The sequence below is a fragment of the Elephas maximus genome, chromosome 18 (assembly GCF_024166365.1).
Source record: "Elephas maximus indicus isolate mEleMax1 chromosome 18, mEleMax1 primary haplotype, whole genome shotgun sequence".
In the NCBI taxonomy this organism is placed as follows: Eukaryota; Metazoa; Chordata; class Mammalia; order Proboscidea; family Elephantidae; genus Elephas; species Elephas maximus.
The window spans coordinates 46,686,632-46,711,978 of NC_064836.1; the positions used below are offsets into that span (position 1 = coordinate 46,686,632).

At 36.5% G+C, this 25,347-nt stretch overlaps 1 protein-coding gene across 2 annotated transcripts in view; it reads left to right on the forward strand.

Moving 5' to 3' along the window:
• NRIP1 (nuclear receptor interacting protein 1) overlaps positions 1-25,347 on the forward strand; it is a 95,381-nt gene that overhangs the window by 12,650 nt on the left and 57,384 nt on the right. Inside the window, exons 2-3 of one of the 2 annotated variants that reach the window (XM_049857731.1) lie at positions 8,375-8,456; positions 10,345-10,442. The exons of the other annotated variant lie outside the window; for it this stretch is intronic. The gene's annotated coding sequence lies outside the window, so the exon portion shown is untranslated. The remainder of the gene's footprint in view (positions 1-8,374; positions 8,457-10,344; positions 10,443-25,347) is intronic. 2 annotated transcript variants of the gene reach the window in all.

Here is a 25,347-nt window from a genome sequence, read left to right on the forward strand (position 1 = left end):
GGGAGCACTGGCTGGATCAGTGATGATAACCATCGTGACACAAGTGCACCTAAGTCCATCTCTCTACAGAAAGAGCAAGAAAAGAAACCTAAGTGTGGTCCCTTAGGCGGGGCCACAGCCTGACCATGCTCCAGATCTTGGGGAAGCAAATTGGGAAGGGGTGTTGTCACTCATGGGCTGTAATGGGCAAGAGAGGCCAGATGTTCATTATAGTCCTCAAATCTATCCCAAGGTCAGATTTATCCCTCACAGTCCTCTGTACCCCCCTTATTGCAGCAGTCACTAGTAGCTCAGTGAACAGGAACTTATTCATCAGTGTATTGTCTGAGCTGTAAATGCCGGGCCATCTAAACACTTGTTGAAGTGAACTCTGCCAATCCCAACTATTGGGAAAGCTGGCTGTTTTAGGTCAGGGATGGAGCCTTTATATACATAAACATACTAAAAAAAAACAAACCCACTGCTGTTCAGTCGATTTCGACTCATAGCAACCCTGTAGGACAGAGTAGAACTGCCCCATACAACTTCCAAGATTGTAAGTTTGTGGAAGCAGACTGCCACATCTTTCTCTCGCAGAACAGCTGGTGAGTTCAAACTGCCTGAACCACTGTACCACCTGGGCTCCTTGTCCTTATACATAATGGCTAATTATTATGTATATCTTATGCATAATGGAAACCCTGGTGGCGTAGTGGTTAAGTGCTACAGCTGCTAACCAAAGGGTCAGCAGTTCGAATCCGCCAGGTGCTCCTTGGAAACTCTATGGGGGAGTTCTGCTCTGTCCTGTAGGGTCGCTAGGAGTCCAAATAGACTAGACGGCACTGGATTTGGTTTTGGTTTTTATGCATAAGAGCTGCGGTTCTGCATTTTTTCTTTAGTCTTTTTAAATAAGGAATTCTTTTTTTCTTAATTAAGAATTCTTAATGGAATAATATTTCTTAAAATTTATCATCTTCTTTACAGGCATATTAATTATGAGGATAAAAGTAAAATTGCTGGTGACATTATAGTTAATTGACACTTGAAATAATTTGTTTTGTAATGCTAAGTTTCTCAAAAATACAAAAATTATAATAGAAAACAAGTTTAGCAAAATCTTTGGGAACTGCATTTTATTATTTTTTTTAAGGAAACGAAACAATATTTCTTTTTTCTCAAGCCTTCTAGATAGCTTCCTTAGCTTCACTTTCAGAAGTCAGGAGAATTCACCCGCACACTGCATTTAATTTGACTGCTTGTTATGGTGGAGGCATTCCAGAATCTCATGTTGAGAATTAATTTGGGCCTTCAGTTATCTCGAAAAGTTAAAGGGTATCAAGATAGACTTGATTGGAAACTTAATTTGTTAAGTTTTTGTTTTTGTTGTATTTTAAAAATTAGGATTTGTTCTTCACTAAACCCAAACCAAACCCACTGTCCTGGTGAGTTTTTTGATGGTTAGAACACCATCGTGTCCAACTAGATTAATAATTGCTGGTGGGAGGCAGGAAAGAAATTATTTTGAAAGGGAGCTCAGAAATTTCTAGACCAGTACTTTCAAATGCTAAAGAAGTATGTAAAGCATTCGTGAAATATATTTACAGCATTAATCTTAAACAAATACCCTTAAAATATCTGTAACCTAGTTTCTTGTTTTGTAAGGAAAAATATTTTCACGTATCTTAACTTTATAACTTTATGAGTGGTTGGAAGTAAATGTCAGAAAAAAAAGTTTTTTATGTATCCACTGCTTGTAAGTCATACCAAAAGAACATATACAAGCTAATGAACTAATGTCCGAAGTAAAAGCGTAGAAGAATTGGCACAGTTACTATTTACGTGGTATATTCTAATTTGAACTTTCATCTGCACTTATTGTGGGTACCTGCACTGCCTTTTCCTTTCATTGTTCATTAGTGTCAAAGCATGTGAATTGCCATAGGGTAGTGTGAATTTTCCGCTGTTGGATTCCTCAGCAGAGACCCAAACTTAATTTCTGTTTTCATGAACTGACACTTGTAACTAAGGCATGATGTCTTATTTCAGTTAATGTTATCCTTTGCAGTAAAATGGGCAAATGAGACTCTGAGTCGGTAATTGGCTGGTAGTTGTCCGTGCTCTGAGTGTTGGCTTTAGCTCTGACTGACTAGTCATTTATCTGTGCGTTTTACATTTGACACATGTTTGTTTCTATTCCTCCTGGTAGTACCAAAATATGCTTCCCTTTGAAGATGTCATTCCAGTCACATGGACACACTTTGCGTTTGAAACTCCTGTACCATGTTTTCTTTAGAAGTAGTTAATTCTGGCATGGAATTATTTCATCATTTTAGCACAACTCTAAATGAGCTTGCTTTTGAAAAATTATTATTGGCATGTTACCTTAAACCTTTAAGATTCAGGGTTGCTAATGGCAAAAGGTAACAATATTAATTACTACTGAGAATAGGTAAAAATTGGCCTTTGGGCAGTCAACAGAAAAGATAAATTGTGATTCTTCTAAAATTAAAATCTGACTTTAAATCTTTTGAAAATCTGAAGTTAACATGCATTTCCTCACACCAGTCAGAAGTCAGAAGAAATTAGAAACATTTTGTTTTATGCTATTGATCTTTAGATTATTTACTGTGTCACAGTGAGCATGGTAATTTTTTTTTTTTTTTTAGTTGTAAGAAGTAAAAGGGGAGGTTCAGTAGCATACATTAATATATGCTAAAATTAAAATACTTGTGTGATCATAACATACTAGTTTGGATTATATTTTGTATTCTTTGACAGTGAATTTTAAAGTTTTTTGTTGAATTCTGGTAAACGTGAACAGCAATCCATATATCTGTAGGTGTAAAAAAGGACATTTTATAAGATACTTGACTTAGTTTTCCCAATGGGGATACGTAGCAAATTGTAGTTCCTTTTCGTAGCTTAAGTGATTTGCTCTGTTGAATACTTATCAAACATCAGAGAAGAAGAAATTTGTGTTCATTCATACGTATTGCATTATGAGTGTTGTAGGGTTTAGTAATTCTCAGTGACCATGGTTGCTTTTAAAAGGAAAAGAAAAAGCAGTGAGAGGATTGGAAGTTATGGTGTGTGTGCGGGGGTGGGGGGGGGAGAGAAACTGCTTCTAATTACATGGACATGGTCATTTATTTTGCTTTACACCTATTTATGTAGCAGATTCTAGAGGATGGTAGAAGGTAATTGTGGTGAAAATGTTAGTATCCTTAACATGCTGCTGAGTGATTAACTATTAATCAGAGACACATGGAGAATAAAGAATTAGACCTAGGGATTAGATAGGTTTTAGCGTGGCTCCGCCATGGAAAGCTATGAAGTGGGCGAGTCATCTAATGTTTCCTGGTCAGTTTTCTTTGTAAAATGAGGCAGCTGGACTAGAACGATGGTTTGCCTCCTCTCAGCTCTGTAAGAATCAGTGTCACTTCAAAAGCGAGGTTTTACTTTCCAATGCATTGAGTAACAGGGTGCATAGAACTGAGGGCTGGGAGGATGTCCCTTATGATTTTTTGAGCTTGGCATTTAATATTTTACAGCAAAGTTTTTAGTGGAACATAATTGAACTTGTACTAGATAGGGTTAATAGGCTAGAACAAAAGGTCAAAGCATAAGGCATTAGGCTTAATTAAGGGAGAGCAGGAGTGGCAGGAGTGTGTGACAGTTAAATGGGTTTCCCACAGACTAATGTCGGTTACAGTGCAACCATGCCTCAACTTAAGTGGGTTATTTTGTGCAAAGGGCAGCAGTGATTAGCAGCTTGACATGCCAGACACTTCTGGCCAATCCCATCTGTTTTAGAGGTTAAAAAAGCACACCTTTATGAGCTGATGGATTGATTTGTGTGCCAGTCTGGTAAAGATTAGAAGTCCAAGGCCAATGCAGTAAATGTCAGTTACAGAATATTGTGCTTTCTTGGTTGGCTCATTGTTTTAACCGTCAACTGTTTTATAATGGGGGATAACTGCTGTTTATGGAGTTGAATGTGAGGTGGGTGGGGGAGCAGGTGAGGGAGGAGGGAGAGCCTTTCCTAGATGGAATTGTGAATTAACATATTCTGTAGCAGGTGTTTCCAGTGGAGATATGACCTATTCTGGAGGCACTTGATTGTATGGCGTGTATTTTGGCCTGTTCCTTACAGTTCGAGTCACGGTGTTCTTTCTTGAGTGCTCTTGGGGCACTTACGTTAGTTTGGAATGGGATTTGATTTTACATACAAGATTGGTAGGTTTATTTAGGCACTTTTTTTTTCAAGCAACTGAATAGTTTGTATCCATCTATCTGTCTATCTATCAATCATCTATCGTAATATTTTGTTCATTGACCTGCTGTAGAAGGGGAAGGGGCAAAGGCAGGAAATGGAGAGAGGCGTCCAGACGTAACGCCCCCTGACACACACCTCGTGGCTAGGTTTTACAGTACTCACCTGATATTGATGCATGCTGTTAAAATGAAGTGTGTCTGGACCTAGACTAGGACTTATTTCTTTCTTCAGCTTTGAAAGCTCTAAGAGTGATACTGTTAATGCGATTCATTTGCAGTTCAAGGTTGTAGCCCAGTGAAAGATACACAAAGGCTAGATTGTGGTTATCAAAATTGGCTTCATCTTCTGATATTCAAGGGAAGGGAAGTCCTAACTTTATGTGGATGAACTAGAACTGCAGATACCGTGATCATAATCAGTGAATGTCAGGAACATAAAGTATTCAGTCTTTTGGGTGAACAGAGGGAAGTGTTTGAGAAATAACAAAAAGTTATAAGTTTTGTCACAAGATTATCTTCAACCTCAGATTTGAGTTCAAGTCAAAATATAACCAAGAACATTGGAAAAAATATTAGGAGATTCTGATAGACACCACATGGCCTCATCCTTGTCATGTAGTTACCCAAATTGTATATATCCTATTAGACCCTGAATTGCTTCTTATAGAAAGAAAATGAAAATATCTAAAGAAGATAATCATTGAAAGTTGTATGTGGATCGTAAGAGTAATTGATACTCGAGTAAATTTTTTTTAATGCATTTATTTTACTGATAAGCTATTATGGAGTGAATTGGCTTAATTTATAGAGATGGAGTTATTTTAGTGTTCTTTGGAAAGGACAAAGTGACATTATGATATTGGAGTTTATTTTGTAATGCAGTACTTAAATAAATATGATCCATCCTTGTGTTCTTTGTGGGGTAGCATCAATTGAAATGATTTGGATCTAATACAGATTTACATAAAGTCTTGCCCTCCTCTTTAGAGAGAGAAGATGAAGAAGCATAAATTTTATAATATTCATTGTTTTTCTTACGCTAACTCATTCTTAAATTGCAAAATACTGGCTTGAGTAGTGTGAAAGTGCTTGGGTAGTAAATTAAATGTGGGAGATTTATCTAATTTAATAGACAAAAACATCTTAAATGAATCTCACAGTGATGTTATAATAAACCTCAAACAAATACCTTGTGCTCTGCGTTTGCACTAATATTGTAAACCTTTTAAAAGTACCTTAGATGCTGTCCTTTTGATTCTCTTCCCTTTTCTCTAGTAGATTCAAGTGCCCACATTATCTAATTTGTGTTAGAATTGCATCTTAATACAGTGAAATCTTCTATAGGATTAACTTGTTTTTGTGTGTTTTGAGGTTCTGAAGAATACACTTTGTCCTCTACACTCCATGGTAGTCAGTTTCTGGACTCTAAATTCTTTTACTAACGTGATGTTATTGACTTTGAGACCTGTAAAATCTCTTCTTCCTCTAAGTAAATTAGTTGAACGTACACTTGTTTAGGTTATAAAAAACGAAAGCAGAAACTCTTAATATACCTAGCATTTGGCATTTGCAATTTTTGGTTCTAAAACTATGGCTTTCATAACATGAATCTTAGTTGTTAGAAAATTTTATGAGTTAGGGTAAAAAAAAAAATAATAACCCTGTTTCGTGTTTCGATTTTTAAATGCTTGTTTGGACATAAAATAATTTTGTTTTTGCCTCTGTTCATGGAGATTAATTTTAGTAGGAAAACCATAATATGCGATGAACTTATTCAAAGGTATACTCTTACTATACTATATACATTTAAAATCTGTGTGTGTGTGTTTGTGTGTGTGGTCATGCTGTGTTTCACGTTGAGATTTCTGCACCTGTTGGTTGCATTCAGCATTTGGATTCTCCTCATGAGGCAGGGAGAGGGTATAGTCACATTGTCTGAGTGGGCCATCCCTCCTTAGAATGTCTATATTCTACTTTTTTGTATTCTGTGACCTTGCAGTCAATGACTTCAGCCCGGAATAGTTTCAGAGTCATGTAAATGAATGCAATTAAGGTATTGCTTTATCATTGTACATAGTTCAGATGGAACCTTATTGGATGGAGAGGCTTGCTTGCTTTATGAGGAAGGTCAAAGTAAGGTTAACGTGTATTACATAAGATTATTTGGTAATTTTTTATTTAGTTGCTGAAAAAGTACTCTTCTAATAGAAAATTGTGTGTGTGTGTGTATATTTTTAATCACAAGGAGGTCTGCTTCAAGTTTTTTTTTTTTTTCCCCCCTCTCTAATAGTTTTAATCTCTGTTTTAAGGAGATGCCTTCTGTCTTCTTCTAGAATCTTGGGAACGTTCTGCCTTAGCTATAATTCTAGGTACCTCTGACTTACATAAGTAGGTGACAATCCCTGCTGCTGATATAGGGTAGCTACTCGTTCATGTGCTTAAACCAAAAAAAAAAAAAAAAAAAAAAACCACTAAAAACCCATTGCCATGGAGTTGATTCCAACTCATAGTGACCCTATAGGACAGAATAGCACTGCCCCATAGGATTTCCAAGGCTGTAAATCTTTACAGAAGCAGACTGCCACATCTTTCTCCCATGGAGCAGCTGAGGGGCTCAAACCACTAACCTTTTGGTTAGCAGCACTTAACCACTGCGCCCCCAGGCTCCTTTTAAGTGCTTAAGGGATTTTATCGATGTTCAGTTACCATGTTGGTGCAGGACCTCGGACAGCAGTACGTGAGCCCCAACTTACCTGGCCAGAAGGGAGACCTGCCACCCAGCCAGGCTGATTGTGTGTGGAGGTTGGGATAGTGCTGACATAGGTAAGAGAGGAGGGAAGCAAAAGAGAGAAAGGTGGGGAGGGAGAGAGAGAGAGAAGTAAGGAAGTATTCATAGCTGGCTCCTAATAACTACCTTCTTTCTACTCTGGCCTATAGGGTCCCTATGATATGAGTCAGAATTGACTCGACAGCACTGGGTTTTCCATCTATAGTGTTATTTTTTTTTACTTCAGCATGGTGTATAAATTTGTGAAAGTCCTAAGATCCACTGATTCATGTAGCAGACATTTCCTGAGCATGAGTTATACACCGTGCATGATGCTAGGCATTGGGGGATTCAAAGATGAAGGAGGGGCGCACAGTCACAGGGATAATAACAAACCAGAGACTGAGAAAGTGACCTAGATGCAGAGTGGTCAAAGAGCCTGCTTCACAGGAACATTAAGGAGGAATTGCTCAAAAAGATGAAGTACCTGCATATGGCTTTAAGGAAACTGAAGGGCCCTGGTAACGCAGTGATAGTGAAAAAAAAAAAAAAAAAACCTACATTATTTTTGGGAAGTTAGAGTTCCAGGTTTGGATTTATTTTTTGGGCAATGCTGTAAGCTGTGAGAACTGACTGTGGGATATGGGACAGGGTTTGAGAATTCTAGAAGTGTAAACCAGATAGATATAAGTGCAGTGGCTGGTACAAATAAATACTGCGATAGTGGAATCGGGGCGTTTGAATCATATGCTCCTTGTTGCCAGCTACCTTCACTGTCCATTGGCCTGTTAACATGTAGCTCCCTCAGCCCCTGCCTCCCCAAAAGAAGGTGTTACACTGTAGGCTGTATCTCCTGCTGGGCAAAAATTCTCTCGCCCACTTTTTTATTACTGAAGGCATAAACTTTCCCGTATGTCAGTGTCTTTCTAAATCTAGGGTGGTTCTGAGTTTAAGATTTTCTATTTCTGCTTGTCTAGAAGAATGAGGTATTTGAAACTCTGATGGCTATCGTATAATTTTAATACTTCTTCTCCTAAAATCCTTGATCTAAATTTTTTTTTTTATTATGACATTAACTTTGCACAGCCTTGAGAATAAGTGATCAGCTTTACAGGGTGAATAGGTAGTGTATTTTGGTAAATAATTTTGTAGTGCAGGTTGTTTCATCAGATGTGCTCAGAAACTATGTTTAAGGAAATCTTGTATAATTGAGATGTCTTACCTGGCAATATCTTTTTTTGTTTGTTTTTAAGAGATTGTTTATTTTAGTTAAAATTCTGTTGTAAATCATACTATTGAAATTCTTTCAGGTCAGATGTACTTGAAGTAACACTTATTTCTCTTAATTTTCAGGAAGTATTTGGATTGTGAGCTATTTCAGAACTCTGTTCTTAGGATCCATTATTTTAACATTTTGGAGAAAAACATCCAGAAGGTATTGTATTTTTGTCTCATTGCTCCATTTTTTTTTTTAAACATAGCCAAGCCTTTCCAGTTACAGGAAAAGTAAGAATACTATGTCAGATTTTGTTGTTGAATTTTTCTTTCAGATACTGATAAGCTCGTTGTTTGACACTTGTCACAGAGGAGAGGAATCAGTTTTAGTGTTGGTAAATTCTGAATTTTATGTAAGAGAGAAAAAAATTATTTGGTTTAGCTCTAACCACTTTTGCTTATTTTAAACGTTTTAGGTATTTACATTTTACCTTTTCATTACAGAACTATTGTAAAGAATGTTTTGATTAAAAAAAAAAGATATAAAAAAGTCCTGTATAGGTAAGGCAGTGCAAAGTACATATTAATCATTCAGGCAGCTTAAAGTCCTTCATGCCTCCGCCAGCTCTACCTTCTAGCGTAGGAATGAGCTGTGGTTGGTGTTTCCATCAGTCTTTCATGAGCGTCCGCAGACATAGACAACTAGGCCGCCTGGTACTGCGTCTGAATGTCCATCTGCTAACTTCCCTCTCTGTGTTATCAAGTGTGATTAGGTTAATGTTGAAAACTAATTCATTTGCTTGTAGACCCAAAATCTGAGGACATGTGATGTATTACTGGGAAGCAAACACGTTAAGATCATCATTGGTCAAGAATCTTACCTATTATGTGCTTTTGTCTTCTGAACCCCCAAGCCCTATGTGGAGATAGGCCATCCGATTTGTCTAAAGTCCCCTTCAGTCATATACCAGATTTCCTTCTCGGTATCCAATTTTATACCTTTCCTACGTCTTGTGTTTTCTTTTTTAAAAACTTTTGCCGGGTGTCTGACTTGGAATAGAAACATGAAGGATGGGCACATAAATATGTTTTAACAAATAATGAGGTTTTTTTTTTTTTAGGGTTATAGTGAACAGGGCAACTTCTTTGAATACACATTTACTTTATTAACTGGATGTTTGTGATAAGTGTTCATGTGAAATAGTGCAAAGGTTACTTTTTAAAATTATCTTCAGTAATCACTTGTTGAGGAGTATGAATCTGTAGGATTGGATGAATGTTGTCATTTATGTTCCATAGCGCTTTATATTGCACTTTTGAAATAGAACCTCCTCTCTTGATGTTTACAGCCATTCACTATTGGCAAAGCAGCGTTTCTTCCTCTGCTCCTGTCAGTTATGAGAAGAGGAAGGCAAATGAAAAATTTAAATATGCACATTAGGACTGTAAAAGAAATTGTAAATGAACCTCCAAATACGAAATTTTTACTATACTTCATTAGTTAAATAAATTATATGATCAGATTTTCCGAATTTTGTGGAATTTAATGTTATGTTTTCTAATTGCAGATAATTACTATTGCAGTTAAATATTTGAAGAAATAAACATTCAAGCTTAGTTGTAAAGAATATTACTTTTTAAAACTATTTTGAATTGTCTACTTATGAAAGTTGATCGTGTAATCACAAAATTCCGAGTATATACTAAAACTGAATTAAAAATTTTTTTATTAAAAAGAAACTGCAAAGAAATTGTTTAGTTGAAGGATTAAGTAGATAAATTCTCTTGTAAATCGATAATAGGAATTGGTTTTAAGTAATTCTTCTGAAAATAAATTATAGTGTGTATAGCCCTGTGGAGTTTCTGGGTGGTGTAAACTGTTAATGCACTTACTGCGAACTGAAAGGGTGGTGGTCAGTCCACCCAGAAGCTCTGCGGAAGAAAGGCCTGGTAACCTACTTCAGAAGAAACAGCCATCGAGAACCTTGGGGGCAAAGTTACACTCTAACATACGTGATGTCGAGGTTGGCAAGCGGTTCGTTGGTATAGCCTTTAAAAAAGTTAACTCATTTTTTAAAAATCTTTTTGCTAAAGTATAACTTTTGTAGGGTCAAGCAGGAGCTGTTAAGTGCTAGCTCAATGATTTCTTATGTAAGTGCACGCCGTGTAACTCATACTCCATCCCAGAAGGCTCATTCGCCAGAAGGTAAATTTTGCCGTCTTTTACCGTAGACTAGTTTTGCCTTGTTTTGAACTTTATAAAAATGGAATCATATAGTATGAATTCTTTTTTGTCTAATATTTTTTATCAGAATTACGTCTGTGAGTGCCATTCATGTTGTATGAATCTGCCCTCCCCCCAATCCATCTATATATATTCCATTGTATGATTTAACCAGAAAAAACAGTTGCCATTGAGTTGGTTTCCACTCCTGGCGATCCGATGTGTGTCACAGTAGAGCTCTGTTCCACAGGATGTTCAATGGCTGACTTTTTAGAAGGAAATCCTGAAGCCTTCTTCTAAGGTACCCCTGGGTGGACTTGAACCTCAGACCTTTTGGTTAGCAGCGGAGCATGTTAACCATTTGTACCACTACCATTTATTTATCCATTCTACTACAAACGGAGATTTATTATCTTTCCAGTTTGGGACTACAAATGATGCTGCTGTGAATGTTCTTTGTAGAAATGAACACTTATTTCCGATGACCGTATGTAGGGGTGGAACTCCTGAGCTGTAGGGTGTGCATAGGTTCAGCTTTAGTGTGGTAGATACTGGAGTGCTTTTAAAAGTACTTGGTAAATGTCAGTCAGCGCAAACTCTTTAATATGTTTTGAAGAGTTATAAAATTTTCCCTCTATTAAAAAATAAGTTGCCTGTTTTCTAATACCATTTTAATACATATTAAAAATATGTGAAATACATTGTGCCACAAAACTTAGATCTGTCCTAACCCTGTTGAAGGAAAATAAGACATGAAACCCTCCTATACATATTTATGACTTTAGAAATACTGAAAATAGATTTTGAAAAAAATCAAATATTTCATATAATGGAGTTTTTTTTTTTTTTCTTATTGAATACTTGGATGAGTACCCTTTCTTAAATATCTAAAATAATACTCTTGTTTACAAAAAAACCTATTTGAGCATTTTTGATAAATGCTGCTTGCCAGTGACTCTATCTGTGTTCCTATCAATCTGTTTGGTGATTTAAAGTAAAATGATTCATTCTAGAATATAATTGAGAAATTTTGTATTATTTTTGAGTCTTTACTATATAGAGCAGCGCTATCCAGTAGAAGTATAATGTAAGCTACACATATCATTTCCAGTTTTCCAGTAGCCACATTAAAAAAGTAAAAAAAGGGAGACATTAATAATATATTTTATTTAGCCCAGTATACTCAAAATATTATCATTTCAATACATAATTGGTATAAAATTATGAGATATTTTACAATCTTCTTCTCGTACTAAGCTTTTGAATCTGGTGTGTATGTTCACCTGCAGCATGTCTCAGTTCAGACTAGCTGCCTGTCAAGAGCTCAGTACCACAGGTATCTTGAGTTTAGTGCCTATGGTACTAGACAGTGCAGCTATAGAGCTACATCTTGGATTTGAAATGACAGTCAAAAAAAAAAAAAAAAACTCAGTGCCATCGAGTTGATTCTGACTCATAGTGACCCTATAGGACAGAGTAGTACTGCTCCATAGAGTTTCCAAGGAGCCCCTGGTGGATTCGAACTCTTGGTTAAGAGCCGTAGCACTTAACCACTACACCACCAGGGTTTAGTCAAATTTGTGTCTAGTTAAAATAATTTGTTAAAAAACCCTACAGAAAGATACCGTGTTGGATGCTGATATACAGCCTTTCAGAAGGTCTCAAACAGCCTGTTACTCTTTCAGTCTTGAAATAAATAACATTTTTCTTTTGTTGGACACCACATAAAGCAATTAGCTTGTGTCTAGGGGCCATGTTTTATGAAAAATACATATTTTAAAACTGTAAAACCAAAATCTGTAGCAACAGTTTTGCATCTTCCATCTTACTGTGGGTAGAATTGTACTTTTTTTTCTTTCTTCCTTTTTTTGTAAAGCATGGGTAGTAACTCCACTATCTTCTAAGAAAAATGGGGCAGTTTTTAAAAAAAGTTTATAGATAAAGAAATGCGTTGTTTTTTATTAACTATAATAGTTAAAGGTTACGTGGATTTTGTGGGTTAGTGTTTCTTCACATACGTATTTGCTAAGTGAGATAAATTAAGATTATAGATTGTCTCATGTGAGTTTGGGTCAGATTTTGCCACCAAAATTTTTTTTAAAGCTTTTTGATATTCAGAATTTGGAATGTGGAAAAGGCGCTACCGTCGTCTTGGGTCTTGGTCGCCTTGGTCGCTTGGTGGGTTGTTGTGAGGAGTAAAGCACTTCAAACAATGCTTGATATACAGACATTTAGCTATTATTATGGGTCCCAGATCTGAGGTAGTTGTTTTGTAGCCTCCTCTGCATCCATCCGCCTCCCACACAACATTTTTGATAGTAATACCCTTCCCTCTTAAATGATACCAACTATACTTTTTGACACTTTGTTCTAATAGTACATGTTATTGGCTGTTAACACAGACAGACAGAAATATAACCATTCCTCTACTCAGCACCTTCCAGTGGCTGTCCATCTCACTTGAAGGAAAACTAAAGTCCTTCCACTAGCTGACAAGTCACGGCATCTTCTCAGTGAAGTCTAGCCTGCTGATCTCTGTTCAGAGTTGAAAACTCTCCCTATCTTCTTTCCTTTGTGGTGCTCTGCTCTCTTTTTCCAAGCACTTAACACCTTTAAAATACTGAAATTTAAATTTGTAAAATATTGATTGTTGTTTTTTTTCCCCCTGCTAAAGTAAAATCCCTTGAGGACAGGAATCTTTTTTCCATTGAGTTCATCACTAATATATCTGAAGAACCTAGAATAGTGCTAGATGTCTAGAAGAAGCTCATATGTATTTGTGGACTAAACTTTTATGGGCTGCACAGAGGACACTTTTTTTATTCCTGAAACTGCTTTAATGGGCTTTTTCTGAGGTGGGGAACATTTAAAGGAAGAGAAACTAAAAAGTTTCACATGTAAGTATAAAAATACATTTGATAACCTGAATAAGTTGAAAGTTTATTCATCAAAACCTTTTGAAAGGTAATATGTAAATAAAGATTCAAAAATAGAGTTTATCATTATGGTCAGGCAGTTTATCTTTTAGGTATATATATATGTGTGTGTGTTTCCGTTTGGGTCGTCAAATAATGTTGATAATGAATTTGAAAGGTGCATTTATAAGATGTCTTCTGTCCATTGTATTTTTGTACCTTCAAATTTGTATGGATCGGGCAGATCTTGATCATTTTTTAAGCCATCTCTATAAAGTACGGATTATCTTTCATCTTTCTAATTGTCGTTTTTGAAAATTTATACCTTCAATTCATCTATAAAGTTTTAAAAATTGTACAAAGTATAGCCAAAGACATATTAAGAGATGGTATATGCTACCCTAGAATTAATTCAAAAGGGGATACTATAGATGTTTCTTCCATTATAGAATAGATAACTTTGTAGTACTGACTTTAAGCCAAGTCTTTACCGAAAGTCTACTTGCAAGTCTTTAATTTCCTACTATGGCTTTACATATTCAGCATATGATTGCAGACAACCATATATATGACTGTATCAGTAATCATTTTTATTACAAAAGGAAGAATTAGTAGTTTTTGCCTGTTTTCCTCTTTCTACTGTCATCTCTGAAATTCATACTTTTAGTACTTCATGGATATTAGGCAGTTACTGTGGTAACTTTCTAACTGGTCTTTTGCCTTTTAGTTTTTACTGCCCAATACATTCCATGTATTATAGCAAAATAAAACTTTATAAAGAAAGTATCACTACCCTGAACAAAGACCTTTGCCTCCAGGATAAAAGGTCAAGTCCTATTTCTGTTTGGCTCCTGCTTACTCCAGCATCATATTCCATTTGTCCCAACCTCCTGCTTGGTAACTGCACATTTCTTATTCTGCCATCAGATTTTTGCCATCTTCGTCTCAGATGTCTTCCGATCCCGCTTGTTTTCTTTTACCAAAATGCTGTCTGTCCTGTGATTTATGGGATCCCTGATGAGTCGCTATGAGTCGGAATGGACTTCACGGCACTGGGTTTGGTTTTTTGGTTTTGACAGAAAGGAATGCCTGCTCTCCTGCAGCCTCCTGTAGCAGTTGGTGGCGTTCCATTCGCACTGCCTTTATTTTACAAAGTTTTAACAGGATTGTAAACCGCTAATTAACCTTATCTTTTATAGATTTGTGATTTACAAAGGCCCTAGCTTGGTGCCTCACACACAGTGATAAATCAGAGTGTTGATGAAGCAAACAAAAAACGCCTGAGTGTATCTTGGTACCTTTTGAAAGATTTAGAAACAATCAAAACAAGAATAAAAATTCATGCTGTATTGTGTTACCCAAGTTAGAAACTTCCTGTGACTCAATTTTTTCCATGACTTTTTTTGTGAAGGTGAAATTACAGCATATGTGTTAGAAATTTGCAGGTTCCAAGGTGTGATACAATTATTTGTAGTCATATCCAAGCTCTGTTTTTTTCAGTATATGCATTTCTTTGGCTTAGTCTAACGAAATAGAATGCTTTTTTACTGTTCCTCACCTGAATAATAAGCCAGATTGATTTAGCTCTAATTTAAGACCTTGAAATCTCCTAGCTGAGTGTCTGCCACAGAGTGCCTTTTTTACTCTTCGCCTGGACCAAGAAGGAAAATACAGATGTCTTTGGTGAAAGTAGTAAATTACCTGTTTGGAATACAAATGTTTTTAAAGCTGAATGTCTTTAAAAGTTTTGTTAACTTTCCAAAATTGATCCTTAATTCTTCATATTTAATTTAAATTGTGATAAAATTCATTTTTTGAAGGGCACTTCACAGATTTCCATAAACTTCTTAAAGTGGCTCCGTCCCTGCCGATTCTATTACCTGGAAATATTTAAAATGAAATGGTTTATCTGGCTAGTGAAGGACTAACTGGGACTGAATTTGGGATGACGGAAACATTTTGGTTTGAATGGGGTGCTAAGGACAGGACTTAGGAATAGAATAAGTTTCTGACTTTCAGAGATTTATTTTTCTATTATAATCATATTTGGGGGATCATGTATATATGGATAGCCAAAACCAAACCTCTTGCCATCAAGTCGGTCTGACTCATAACAATCCTATAGACCAGAGTAGGACTGCCCTGTGGGGTTTCCAGGGAGTGGCTGGTGGACTCAAATTGCTGACGTTTTGGTTAGTAGCTTTAGCTCTTAACAACTGTGCCACCGGGGCTCCTTGTACCTGTGAATGGTGGCTATAAATTGATTCACAGTAAGAGATGGTTCGGTTCAGAGAGGAAAGTAGTTTCAGCGGGTAAACAAAGATGACTACTGTTATCATTACACATAGGGTATGTCCTAAAAATGGGGACTTGTTATAATCTTACATCTTTAAATGCTCAGATATTGGTGACACCAAGTGGTAAAAGAGACTGAATTTATTTCTAAATTTTCCTTAATTATAACCAACTTTTTTTTTATGATATATATATATATATTTTTTTATGATAGACAATTTAGAGAGCATTCTTTTGCTAATAGGTTTGGGAAACTAACCTTATAGGCTAACCCACAAAACGAAACCCCTTGCCATCTAGTAGACTCCGACTCATAGTGACCCTATAGGACAGAGTAGAACTGCCCCATAGGGTTTCCAAGGAGTGCCTGGTAGATTTGAACTGATAGCTCTGAACCACTACATCACCAGGGTTTCCTATAGGCTACCCAGTTGTATTTAAGCAATGAACAGAGTCCTTATTTTATCACCTAGGGCATAAAGATTAGAAAATATTTAGCCTTTTTTTTTTTTAAATATTGACTAAGAAATTGATCTTTTGCCTTTATATTACAGATGAAAATTACAAAAGAAAGCTTAAATGTTTATTCTATTAGGAATGGATATAACCTGAGAGTGAATGTTATTAATGTTATCTTTGACAAATGTATTGAAAGTAATGTGCAATTTGTATTAATATTGGTGCTTGACCAAATTAATGCTAATTTTTCACAATAATATTCAAGAAATAAAAAATGGGTAAGGTTTTTATCTTATTTAAGTACTCCCATGAGTTTTTGTTAAGGACAGGAAAACATAATTATAGTATTTATTGGAAAGTCACATACCATTTAAACCTAGTCTGGTGACCGTAGAATGCGATTTGCTTAGCTTTTAAGCATTTTACAGTTTATCTTGTCTTCATCTTGGTTACTTGAATGTAAAATGGAGATTACCATTTTACATTAAAGTAAAATGCTTTCTTTCAACACCAGAATTGAAAGGAATATATGTGAACTGTTTAAAACTATTACAAGGAGTTAGACTTGCTTCCGATAGGCTTGTTACATGATCAGTAGTCCTTAGCTTCTAAGCTTATATTTTAAAAGAGAACATTTATTAAAGATAGAAGGGTTTTGTGTTTGTCTGAGACAAGGCAGAATTAGTTGTTTTAATTTGTACTTAAAGACAAATTGCAACCCCAAATGTACTTTATCACTTGTGTAGACACTAAGAGCAGCCATCATTATTGCCAGTTCAATATATAGAGTGGAAAATGCTGGTCTTAGAATCATAAGATTTATACTTGAGCCCTGGGTCTCCATATACTCTGTTAGCAAATCACTTAATCTATACCTCAGTTGCCCATCTGTAAAATGAGGATGCAACCTACCTCCTAAGAATATTATGAGAAACAGGTGAAGAAATCTTTAAAGTGCCTTTTCACTGGTGTAACGTTCTAGAATGTTAATGTGTTACAATATTGTTGGCAATATTGTTAATTTGAATGTATTTTTCCAAGGAAATCAAATAGACTTTTGGATGACCATTGTTTTACTCAGTAGCACATCTACCCGAGGACCTCTTCCACACATTTTCCATTTTTCTTTCTTTCTACTCCCCTTTCCAAGTTCTCACAACCCTGGTTCATGCTTCTGAATTCTTGTGAAGTTTGAACCAGTTAACATCTGCCACCTGTTGAACCATTTCTTTGCTCTTCTGTAACCCCTTTTTCCCCAACAGACACACTTTCTTATTTGTTGTTGGGTGATTAAACTGGCCTTCATTTCATTTTTTCAGAGATCCAGATTAGGACAGGGTTAGAAACAGCAGCTTCTGAATTTGTTTGACCTGTAAAGTTATGTGGTGCATAATCCAAAAAAAAAAAAAAAAGCAAACCCACTGCCGTCAAGTCGATTCCGGCTTATAGCGACCCTATAGGACAGAGTAGAACTGCCCTGTAGAGTTTCCAAGGAGCGCCTGGCAAATTCGAACTGCTGACCTCTTGGTTAACAGCCGTAGCACTTAGCCACTACGCCACCAGGGTTTCCATGTGGTGCATAGGTGTCAGTAATAATACTCATCCCCCCTCACCCCCCCGCCAGGGAAGACAGTTTTCGGAGAAAACAATTAGTAAAGCCCCACATGGACTTGCTTTTCCTTTCGTTGCATAGCAGTTACAGGTTTTAAAAGTGATTTCTGCCAGTAATACTTAAACCCACACATCCAGGTTAAAAAAAGTTTTCGGTAGAAAGTATGATTTTGTGAAGTGACTCACCACATAAGGCACTCTACTTCCAAATGCATGCCCTTAACTACTATGTGAATTTTTATAAGTTTTGTAGTTTTGCTGACTGCAAGAAAATAAAAGGCCTAGTGCCAGTTCTTACTGGGTCAAGATTTATTTTAAAGTATCAACATTTCCTCAGCTCCTTGAGACTCATAAAAGTCCTAGAGCTTTCCCTGCAAAAAGTTTTAACAGGCCTTAAGCCAGCAGAGAAGATTCAGGGGCAACTCTTCTCTGTCCTCTATAGTTGCTCTGAGTCAGAATCGACTTAATGGCACAAAGCACCGGCAGATGCAGGGTAGTAGAAGAATGGCCTGACAATCCAATTCTGAAAATCAGCCATTGAAAAGTCTATGGATTACAATGGTCCGATCTGCAGCCGCTTATGGGGACGGTGCAGGACCAGCCAATATTTTGTTCCATCGTGCACGGGGTCACCGTGTATCGCGGGCCGACTCCACTGCAGCTAACAACAAACATGGTGGTAACAGAATCGTTGTACTTGGTGACTAAAAATTGCTGAGAAACTAGTCAACCGTAGGAGAGGATGTATTAAAAAAAAAAAAAAAAAGGCTAGTAGGAGTTGCAAGGATTTAGTAATTGTATTTGTGTTTTCAGCATAGCTATTAACCACAGAAAATTTGACCAGTGATTTAAAAATAGACTATTAGTCTTTCATGAAATTATCGGGAGACTGGTTGACCAAAGCAATTCCTCTGACGCTGTGGAGGCTTTATCGGGAAGTGGTTTGGGGAGTATGTTATAGAAGCACACTGACCTGGGTTTGAATCCTGAATCTACCTCTAACTTACTGAATGACCTTGGGAAAGTCACTTAGCTTCTCTGAGCCTTAATTTTTCTTTATCTGTAAATTGGGGTGACATCTATTTTCTAAATAATGGTGAAATGAGATAATATCTGACAGACAGCACAATGCCTTATCTTATTATCAATAACTTGCCATCCAGCTAATATAAACTATTCTTAATAACTGGGAATAAACCCACCAAATAGTTTTTTTTTTTTTAAACTTGCATTCCATATTGAAAGTCATTATTAGTTTAGAAATATATTTGAAGCTTCTTGAGAAATTTTTGGAAACCACGTCTGAGTCCAAGCAGTGTTTGTAGGCAGATGGGTTAAAGTTGACAAAGATGGAGATGCTGTGCTTTGTGGTTTGGAATAAGACCAGATAATCTAGGTGAAACTCCTAACTCACCTCTTACTTACTGATCGTTGACTTTGGGTAATTCAAAGAGTGGAGTTATTATCTGAGATTGGGAGGATTGCAGGAAGAGCAGGGACTCAGTTCTGAACATGTTGTATTTGAGATGCTAGTAAATATCCAAATGAGGATTTTAAATAAGCATTTCTCAAAGATGGAACAGTATATATTCTTAAAGAGGATGACGTTGGCTACTCGGAAAAGAAAATGGCTTTTAAAAGAATATAAAGATTAAAAAAGTTTGGGTAAAAGGGAAATGCCCATAGGGAAGAGGTGAAAGAAAAGGAATACAAATTAAAAAAAAATAATAATAACAACAGTAAAGAGAAAATAGGAAATGGAGAAATAAAATGCTAAATGGGGGAAGGGACATTTTAGTTCCATTGAGCAAATACAGTGAAACTGCTGCAGTAATTTTAAAATATTCAATGAAACATTTAAACACTGAACATTTATTTAGCACATGTTAGACTAAGTCTAGTTTCAAAAATTGCATATTTAACATTTATTCTCATTCTTATTTATACCTTGTAGTTGAAGCCTCAAATCTTGTATAAAATGTACATAAAAAGAGAGATTTACTGTATGGGCCAATGGTATGGATTTAGCTTTATAAAAAAGTCTGTTTCCACTGTTACATGATGCAGTGATCCTTCGAAAGAATACGTGTTATTAAAAAATTGGTTATCTTCTCCCACCCTGACTTCCTCAGTATTGTGCAGCCTGTAGTTAATGTTGGACCCCTGGTGGTGCAGTGGTTAAAAAGCTCAGCTACCAACCAAAAGGTCAACAGTTCGAATCCACCAGGTGCTCCTTGGAAGCCCTATGGGGCAGTTCTGCCCTGTCCTATAGGGCCACTATGAGTTAGAATCAACTTGATGACAATGGGTTTGGTTTTTTTGGTCAGGGTAATAGTCTCAGGGAGTCCTCTGGTCTCAACTGGTCCAGTTAGTCTGACTTTTTTTTAAGAATTTGATTTTCGTTCTACATTTCCCTCTGGGACCACGTATTATGATCCTGCTCAGAAAGGTCATTGGTTCGTAGTCAGGCACCATTTAGCTCTTCTGGTCTCAGGTACATGAGGTCCTGTGAGCTCCTATGGTTTTGCCTCTCCCCACCCCCAACCACCCCTTCAATTTCATGTTAATCATTTACTTGCTTTTTATTAATACTGGCTTTATCACGTGTATATCCCTAAATAACATTGTTTTATTTTTTAGTTTAATTTTGTTTAGTTTTATAAAAATTGATGTCATTCTGTGTATAGTCTTCTGAGATTTGCTTTTTATTTTTAATAGAGTTTATTTTTTAGAGGAGTTTTAAGCTTAAGAAAAACTGTGCAGAAAGTGCAGAGTTCCTGTATACCCTCCTCCTCATTGCAGTTCCTCTTATTATTAACATTTTGGACTCGTGTAGTACATTTGTTAAAATTGATGAACCGGTATTGATATATTATTATTAATTAAAGTCCATAGTTTACACTAGGGTTCACTCTTTGGGTTGTACAGTCCTGTGGGGTTGGACAAGTGTATAATGTCATGTATCCTCCAATACGTCATCACACAGAATAGTTTCATTGCCCTGTGCTCTACCTGTTCATCCCTCTCCCTTATCTCAAACCTCTGGCAACCAGTGATTTTCTTACTGTCTCTATGTTGTGCTTTTTCCAGAACATCATGTAATTTGAATCATGCAACATGCAGCTTTTTCATACTTGCTTCTTTCACTTAGTAATATACATTTAAGTTTTCTTCATGTCTTTTGGTAGCTTGATAGCTCATTTCTTTTTATTGCTGAGTAATAATCCATTGTGTGGATGTACCACAGTTTATCCATTCACCTCTTAAAAGAAATCTGGTGGGCATAATGTTTGGCGATTATGAATAAAGCTCCTATAAACATTTGTGCACAGGTTTTTATGTGGACAAACATTTTCAACTCATTTGTGTAAATACTTAAACCAAAAAACCTATCGCCATTGAGTTGATTCTGACTTATAGTGACCCTATAGGACAAAGTAGAGCTGCCCCATAGGGTTTCCAAGGAGTAGCTGGTAGATTTGAACTGCCGACCTTTTGGTTAGCAGCGGAGCTCTTCAACACTGTACCACTGTACCTCCGGGCCCTGGTGGCACAGTGTTGAAGAGCTATAGGAAACTCTGGTGGCGTAGTGGCTAAGTGCTATGGCTGCTAACCAAGAGGTCAGCAGTTCGAATCTGCCAGACACTCCTTGGAAACTCTATGGAGCAATTCTACTCTGTCCTATATGGTCGCTATGAGTCGGAATCGACTCGACGGCAGTGGGTGTGGGTTTTTGGGTTTATGTAGTTTTAAGCAAACTTTTTGCCATCGAGTCGATTCTGACTCATAGCAATTCTATAGAACATAGTAGAACTGCCCCCATATATTCCCAAGGAGCAGCTGGTGGATTCAGACTGCTGACCTTTTGGTTAGCAGCCGAGCGCTTAACTAGTCTGCTACCAGGGCTCTGTATTTAGTTATAGTTCATTTACTTTCACTGCTGGGTAATATTATATTGTGTGAGTATATTCATTCTCTTGTTGGTGCACATTTGGGTTGTTGGGATTTTTTACTTGCTTGTTTGTTTATTTGTTCATTTTATCGATGTATCTATACATTGATAATACATAGTATGTATTTTGCTATTGCAAGCATTGCTGATGTCAGTTTTCACTACAGAAGTACACATGTAGAAGACTTTGTCTAGGATATGTATCCAACAGTAGAAAGGCAAAGAATGTTCAGTTATATCACATAATGCTAGATTGTTTTCCAAAGTCCTTGGACCAGTTTACATTCTACTAGTAATCTGTCAGAAGCCCCCGTTGAACCACAATACTGCTAAAACTTGGAGTTGTCAAACTTTTTAACTTTTCCCAATTTAGTGGGTACAAAATAGCACGTCGTTGTGGTCTTAATTTGCTTTTCCTTGATTGCTGATGAAGCTGAACATCTTTTCACGTGAATATTCGCCACTGGTATTTTTCTTTCATGAAATGCTTGTTCATGTCTTTTGTTCCTTTTATATACTTAAAAATGCATTAAATACGTTTAATTTTTATAATACGTTTTAATTTTAAAATAACACAGAAAAGTACAATACGGAGGACTTTTTTTTTTTCCCAAACCGTTTGACCTAATGTCCTATCACTTCTGAATAAACTAGTGTGTAATTTTCTACAAAGAAACAAGGACATTCCCCTATAAACTACAGTAAAACCATCAAAATCAGGAAATCAACGTTAATACGTTAGTACCCTCTAATTCTCAGGTCTTATTCAAGTTGACAAATATCCCAATAATGTCCATTATAGCAAAAGGATCCAGTTTAGAATCATGTCTTGCATTTTTACTTGTCACGTCTCCTTAGTCTCCTTCTGTCTGGAACAGTTCCTCAGTCTTTGTTTGACTTTTGAGACCTTGACACTATGAAGATCATACAGAACAGTTACGTTACAGAATGTCTCTTTTATTTTGGTTTTTCTGCTGTTTCCTCATGACTAGATGCAGCCTATGGATATGTGGCAGGAATATCACAGAAGTGATGCTGCACCTTCTCTTTTCATCCTATCCTGTGGTGCCCAGTTAACTTCATTTTAGTCAGTTACTTTTTATTGATAATCACTTGAATTACTTGATTAAGATGGTGTCTGCTGGGTCTACTCTAAATTTTATAAAATTTTGTGAAAAATTTACACTACAAATTGCTACAAACTCATCTTCCTTCTCTAATAATTATTTGCGTGGAGATACTTGGAAACTATGTAAATATCCCCTTCCTGATCAAACTTTAATTAATTAATTAATTAGTGTCAGTATGGACTCAGGAGTCTGTGTTTTTTTGGTGAGTTATTACTCATTACTATCATTATTTATTTTGGTACTCCTCCCGTCCCTGATTTAGCCAGTGGGATCCTCTTCAAGTTCACTGCTGTGTCCTCTGAATGTGTCCCTGTCATTGTTTGATCATACAGTTTCATTCTAACACCATAGGGTTCAATCATGTTTTCTCCCTTTCCTTTTTTGTACCTCGTTCTCTGACAGTGAGGTACTCACCTACCACGATCCTTAATTTGTTGGCTTTCTACATCAGTCTCCCTGCGGAAATCTGCCGTTTGCATTGCCTTCTACTTGGGTTCTGGAGACACTTTACTTGGAAGCCCTTCTTACCCCTGGGACTCTTCCATTACACACAGGAGCCTTCCTTTTTGTGGATGCCTTCCTCCCCCTGCCCAAGCACTGACACCCAGTGCTGGCTGCTCTCATGTAGGGAAATTGCAGTGCAGTTCCCCTCCCCCCCCAAAGAATAACCAATTGTTTCAGCACTTATTGTCCCCCTTTCTTCAGAGATCTGCAATTCAACTTTTGTCAGTTACCGTGTTTCCTTATGTGTGATGGTCTTTTTAATTTCCATCAGTTTGTCTTTTCCTGGGCTATGCTAACTTACTCATTAGAGTTTTATATGCTAAATCTTGGTATTTGGTGGGGCAAGCCACCCACTGTTTATTCTTTTTCTGGTTCAGTGGCTTCTCTGTTATGGGCCTTTACTGGTCCATGTACATTTTAGAATCAACTTAGGAAACCTTTTGAATTTTGATTGGCATTGTACTAAGTCTGTGGATTCTATTTGAGGAGAACTGTCCTTTTATGCAGGGCTTGGGGCCTGTTTGTTTTGGTTTGAGCCCCTGCTGAGAATTTGCATTTCTAACAAGTTCCCAGGCCATGCTAATGGTACTGGTTAGGGACCAATTCTGAGAATCACTAGTAAACAACAACAAAAAAAAAACCTTGTTGCTGTGGAGTCAATTCCGACTCATATTCTGTAGTAAAAAAGAAAAAAAAAAATTTGTAGTAGAGCCCCGAAAACCAAACTCAGTGCCCTAGAGTTGATTCCTACTCATAGTGACCCCATAGGGTTTCCAAGGCTATAAACGTCTTTGGAAGCAGACTGCCACATCTTTCTCCGTTGCTTTAACCACTGTACCGCCAGGGCTCCTTATTAGTGGAGCAGTGGTTCTCAAAATTTATTATACATAAGAATCATCAGGGGATCTTGTTCAAATGTAGATTCTCATTCAGTATATCTGGGGTGGAAGCGATTCAAAGGCTTGCTTTTATGATTCTATCATGAACGTGGTATATCATTCCATTTATTTAGGCTTTTTTACTGTTTTCCAATATATTTTCTCCATGTATAACTTATATTTTGTTAGTTTTATTTATTAGATATGTTTTGTTGTTATTGGATTTTTTTGAATGTTATTTTCAGTTACTGGTGTGTAAATATACACTTGATTTTTTAAAAGTGGTCTTATTTAGTTGAAATGAATAACTTGAATGCCAACAAACGTGTTCAGATAGTATTATAAATATGAAACATGTTCAAAAGCAAATAAGATCAGATGTCCAGGCTTTTGCCCCTAAAATTACCTTTGATGTTTTAATAAATTCTAGGTAAATGGGCATATCTAAAGTCTACTTTTGTAATCTCCAAAGGGTAATTTCAATGCATTATGCTTATTTATAATTATTATTTTAATGGCAACTTATTTACATCAGACTCATTTTAAAGCAATTTATAATTCTGCATGGAGTATATATATGTTTGCATATAGCTTTATTGAGGTATAATTTACATACCATACATTCACCTATTTAAGTGTTCAATTTGATGATTTTTAGCCAATTTATATACAGATGCAACTATGACCCTAAAGAGTTCTTTCATGCCCATTTTCTGTGGATACCTGCTCCCACCCCCTGCCCTAAGAGGTGACCTGCTTTCTCTTCCTGTAATTCTGGCTTTTCTAAACAATTTATATATACATGGAAACATACAATATAAAGTATTTCCTGTCTAGCTTCTTTCACTAAGGATTATGATTCTGGGGTTCATCCTTGCCACGTGAATCATTAGTTCATTCCTTTTTATGGTTACTACATTTCATTTATCCCTTCACCAGTTGATGAGTATTTGAGCTGTTTGTAGTGTTTGGCTTTTACGAAAGATGCTGCCATGATCATTTGCATACAAGTTTTATGTGGACATATTTTTGATTTTATTTCTCTTTGATAGATACTCAAGAGTACACTTTCTGGGTTATATGTTAAGTGTATAGTGTGTGTTCAGTTTTTTAAGAAACTGCCAAAATGTTGTTCAAAGTGAC